Here is a 6,000-nt window from a genome sequence, read left to right on the forward strand (position 1 = left end):
TATGTGCCAAGCCCAGCTGCCACCCTGGCTGTCTAGTTGAGGGGCTCTGCAGAGTGGTAAAGTGGTAAGTGGCCCAGGTTTTATAGGAGACAAGTGGTTTTTCTGGCCTTTTACAGCTTTGGTTTCATTTTTGCTGAGCCTGTATGCACCCTTCCTGCATGGGTAGGATGCTCTGGAATTCATTTTGCTTTGACCAGCAAGAGCTTGCTCTCTCTGAATTTCAATAGATTTATATAGCATGGCAGTTGCCATTCTTTCCTTTCTAGAGCTATATTTTTCTTTTGTGGATTAAAATAAATACACATGGAAAAGTCCCAACTTCCTTATGGTTCAGTCACAGCAGGAAATTTTAACAAGAGCCCAGCTGTTTGCAGCTCATGCCAGAATATTTTGATACTAATGTAATTGAGCTCATATTTTTGAATCAGAAAATAATATTCAGATGAGTAGACTTCAAAATTTTCAGGTTTTCAGGCCAAGCAAACAGTTTCTGAATTTATTTTGCGACATTTCTCCCTTATACCTTTATCTCTTCATCTTTAGATCTCTTTGCTGCTTTCCTGGAACTGGGCCTATGGCTGTGCATGTCTTTCTGTGTATACACTGTTCTGACTGCCTTTTTGAAGGAAAAATCCCCATGATTTCACTCCTTAACTCTTGCCTTTACTAATTAAAATTCCTTTCTATTAATTGTGTTTCATACATTCAATAATAATACATTCAAACATTATTACTAGGTGTAACTCCCTTTTCTTGGCATGAGGCTAGACACTGTAAAATAAGGGCTTTATGTGCATTATCTCTTTTGACCCTCCCGTACACACTCTGAGGAAAGTACTGTTAATGCCCCCATTTTACAAATGGTACACTTGAGGTTAACAGAGGAATGAACTTCTCAAGGTTACACAATGATAGAGCTGGGCTTCAAGTCCAGGTTGGTTGCTTCCCAAACCAGTAGTCTCCCAACCCCACCCTGTACTGGAGACTGAACCCAGGGAGCACTGAGCTATATCCCCATCCCCAGCCCTTTTTAATTTTTTTATTTTGAGACAGAGTCTTGCTATGTAGTCTAGGCTAGCCTTGAATTTACAGTCCTCTTGCTCAGCCTCCTGAGTGGCTGAGATTACAGGCATGTGCCAACATGACTAATCAGTAGATTTAACCTTGCTGTTGTACTGAAGTTATCACCTAAAACTACCTGTCAGGTGCTAGGTACTTTGGAGAATGACAAGGGCAAAATGGACATTTCTTGACCCCTCATGGTCAGTACTTGGTGAAAACACTAAATGCAGTGATGTGATGAGCCAGCACCTCACTTCTAACTCCTTTTGGGGGGAGATCTTCTAAAGGTCAAATGAAATGACATGTAACTGCACCTTGTTCAAGGTGTAGTGATGCATGAGTGCTAGTTATTGATATTATACTAGAAATATCCCAGGGTATAGACAGTTGGCTGTATGTCCAGAAGGGCAGGTATAGGATAGTTAAAGTCACAAACTTATAGAATCTCTTGTTGAATATAGAAATTCTTCTGCCATATCCTGGCAATTCAGTTTGACTGAGAAAATATAATGGTCATAATAAGCACCTGTGTAGCTCTTATTATATGGTAGACACTGTTCTAATTGCTTTATAATTATTACCACTTTATTTTTATTGGAAGATTGTAAATTGGCATCACAATCTTTGTATCTCCTACTCAGCGTTCCCTCCGCCATTGCTGACTATGTCCTGTTGATTTGTTCTTCTCTTCTCCATTTGCCCTGCTTTCGCTGTTGTTTTGGTTCAGGTCTATGTTATCTCTTGCCTTCAGGATTGTAGCAGCAGCCTTCCCGGGCTTTGCCACTACTACTCTCAGTCATTTCACCTCCACAAGACAAGGCCTCTTTTTATTGGTATTCTGGCTGTTTGGGCATTTACTGTATCCTAATTCTATTGCATTTTATAGAGCCATTTCTCATTCTTTTAAATCTTGAGACCATTTTAATAGTTAGGACTTAGTTCTCTGCTGTTACTGATAATATAGAAGGGGTTTCATTAACCTTTAGGAAAGAAAAAAGTACAGACTGTAACTCCCAATGTGCCATGAATAATTTTTCCTTTGGTTACTGAGCAGTGATTCCTGGATTTCCCATACTTTTTTGAAGTCCTTTCCCCTCAAAATGAGCTCGTGATTGCATTCAGACAACCACCAGTGGATGCCAGAAGAGCTGCAATTTCTTTTCACATATTATCTCATCCCAGCTGCTCTCAAAGGTGAGATGAGCATGGAGACATTGGTGACTGCTTTGGATAAGGCTCAGCTTTTTCTTCAGAGGAGTCCAGTGAGTGATGAATGAGACCTTGAACATCTAAAACACTAAACTCAATGCCACAGTCAACTGCCTCCAAACCACCATCATTTCCAGGCAATTGCTGATTCCGGTCCTGGTTCCCAACCCATTGAAATACAGACCAGGAAAACTGTCCCCAGTGCCCAGAGTGCAGTTTTATGGAGGAGATTTATTTTTAGGTTGATTTGGAACATAAATATTGTAAATACCCTCCACCCTGTTAGCCTTTTTTTTTCTTCAGAGCTACAGTTAATGAGCTAACTATCTGGCTTACCACTTTGTCAAGTTGATAGAACTGTTTAATGAAATCCACAGATATTGGACAATTTAGTCTAATGGTCAATTGCAACCCTTGATGTAAGTAATTTTCAGAAATATTGTATGCATCAAATGTCCAATCTGCCAGTGGTTATCAATATCTATTATGCTTTTGGTTGGATTGAACCATTAATAACCTGTCAGATTAAGCAATTAGGCTGTCTGTACTTGTCAGGGGAAATTGTTTTCTCCTAACTTATGATATTGGTTTTGTAGTTGTGCAGATAAACAGTTGATCAAAATATTTTGTGCATTCCTAGCTGGGGAGTGAGTCTTTTTGATAGAGAAGGAGCAAGAACTGAAATTCAAGAGGCTGAGAGGAAATTGTAGACAATCTCTAAGAAACAGCATCTCAGCCATCTCAAACATTCACCTTTTTTTTCTTTTTACAAAAATAGCTTAATTATCACCGATGCCCTCTAGTGAAGGATTTGATTTGATGTGTTACCCAGGTGGACTATGTGTCTCCAGGGAGCCTCAGCTGAGTTGAAGCATTCAGGTTTTGATTTGAACTGTGAATGATGTTAGATTCTTTAGAGAGCATATCAAGTACACTCTGGAGGCTTTACCATTTTGTACACATTCAAAAGCAAAATGATGAAGGGAAGAGAAGGGAAAAATTCAGTAGCAATAGATTATTAATCCTCTTATATACTGTTTGTTTTGATTGTTCCTGGATTTTTTTGTTTTATGATTTTCCAGTTGCATTTTCATGCAGCATTACAGGACTACTTGTTACATTCTACTGTTACATCTTTGCATATCTTAGTCACGTCACTTGTTGTGTCCTTTCTCTCTTTATCAGTTTGCACATAACCATCAACTTAAAGACCTGGTGCAAAAACCGTTTCTAAGGAAACCTTCTAGAGTAATTTCATCCATTCTGATTATGCATTTACTCAAACTTTTCTTATTGCTCTATTATCATTTTACATTTATTGATGCATTTATTTACGCTATCTTACACATTTGCTTTTTATATCTTTGCTTTTGTACCCTAATTACAAAAAAAGAATGTAACACAGAAACAGAAAATACAAAGGAGAAAACACAAAATCACTCATAACCTTACTACTAAAAGAAAACCATTTGGTGATTGAAATATACGATTAATGTTTAAAGCTTAAAAAATTATTACAGTGCCATTAATCTCCCTCAACTTATTACACATTGCTTCTTTTTTTTTTTCAAATACTGCAGGACTGATTTAATCAGTATAAAATTGAAAGAGATTTAGATCAGTAATAAATGTCCAAATTTGGGGAAGGGTAAACTTTGAAACAGCAGCCAAGTAGGGAAGAAGGGTGGGGCAAGGAGGGTGATAGAACAGGCTACACATTGCTTCTAACACATTGTTCTTGCCACTTTCCAAAGGAGTTCTGGAAGTCTTTTCTCATGAATATCTTTAAAAGGTATGATAAAAAAATATGGTGAATGCTGTAGCTAAATGCTATCCAATAGAAAGGCAGGCTTGTAACAAAGTACATTATGGTATGTCCATATCCACCTTATCTACCAGCTCTGGCATCATGTGACTCCTGGCTCTTCCACAAAGTCAGAATTGCCATGAAAGTTAAATGCTTTGAATCAATTAAGACATTGAGGTAGCCACAACAGTGCATGCAAAGATACAAAAGAGGACTTTCAAACTGTTTCAAAAAGTGGCAAGAACAATGGGCTGTGATTGAAGTGAGTGGGAATATTCTGAAAGAGATTAATGGCAATGTGTCTTTTACTGCAATAAATTTTTAAAAGATTTAAACATTAACCATATTTGTCAATCACAACTCTTAGGTAAAGTTATTATCCGGATTTTATAAACAAAGAAACTGAGGAACACAGAAGTTCAACGACTTGTTCAAGGTCATATAGACAACAGGTCACAACTGTGCTCTTTTGCCTTAAGTGACAGAATATGAAAGGACTTTCTGGTATGGGAAATTCTCTCTGTTGGACAGAAATATTTAGATAGCAACAAAGGATGAAATTTGAGCTCATAGACACCATTATTCCTTCTAAAAACATGAATCAAATGGTTTAGAGGCTATTACCTTCACATAAGCATTTTAAGATTTTTTAAATCTCTAATTGTCCTAGCAATGTCCATGCCCAATATTGTTTTGTATTGTATGTCTTTTTATTATACATCAATTAGAATCTCTTAATATAAACAGGCTATGCTAAAAAGACTGAAATGTTACTAAAACACTTAAATTGAAACAATATTAAGAAAAAATAAATCTGTAAGTTTAAAACAAAGAAAATAATTTCTACAAAAGCTAATAAATGTCTTAGAATAATTATTAAAAGCCATAAAAAACTAAATAATCAGGGAGAAATGAGTAGCTAAACAAAACTAAGAGCCACTGATAAAATAGAATGTTTCATGGCTATTAAAAATCACAAATACAGGGACTATCCAGAGATATGAAATTTTTATTTTAAGCAATTTTAGATAAAAAAGGGAGAATAAAAGCAATAGCACAATTATGTGACAATATATGAATACACATGATATTAATGGATATACACATGAGTATATTCAGGACTGATATCAGTAGCTAAATTTAGTGATATTAGTACCTTTGATATAGAGAAATTAAAATAATAAATTTAGGAAACTTTTTGCAGAACTGAGGATTAAACTCAAAGAGCATTGAGCTATATCCTCAGCCCTTTTATGCTTTCAGACATGGTCTCACTATGTTGCCTAGGCTGGCCTCTAGCTTGTGATTCTCCTACCTCAACCTTCTATAGAAAACATTTTTTCAGGCATAAAGGAATTGCTTCCCTGATTAGCCATTGTTGTAATTTGGGCCTAGGAAGTGGTCTCAAGGCTGTTTCTAATATTCTTACTTTTTCCCATGTAGGCTTACAGCTTCTCTCTGTGTTCAGGAAGTGCACACTGGGCTTTCATTTGAAAAGGATTTGGTTCAGCATTTTTGTCATCATCAGTTGGGAATGAAGAGAAGTTAATAGGAATCTTGGCAAGAAGGCTTGGAGGAAAGCTGGTACAGAAGAAATAGCACTTAAGGGAGCTGTGTGGCTAGAAATAAAGTCCACATCAAGGCACAGCAGATCCCAGCTGGCAGCTCCATGGACTATGATCTGGAAATATTATGTTGCTCTTACTGTAGAAGTGTTGATGTAGCGAAACCTCAGCTGTAGATCAGGTAAATCCAGTAGACTCTGTCAGAATAAGCAAGGAGAGGTAGAATTGGGCCTGGACTATAGGAAGTAACACTGACACCAAATAAGGCACGTAACTGAAGCCCATATATTGGCTGGAATACAAGGAAAGACACCAAAGCTTTGAGGAGCATGGTGATACCTTGAATTTATGGTAGAT

This window comes from Heterocephalus glaber, unplaced genomic scaffold, assembly GCF_053883595.1.
Source record: "Heterocephalus glaber isolate CG9 unplaced genomic scaffold, H.glaber_assembly_v1.0 deba00001613, whole genome shotgun sequence".
Lineage (NCBI taxonomy): Eukaryota > Metazoa > Chordata > Mammalia > Rodentia > Bathyergidae > Heterocephalus > Heterocephalus glaber.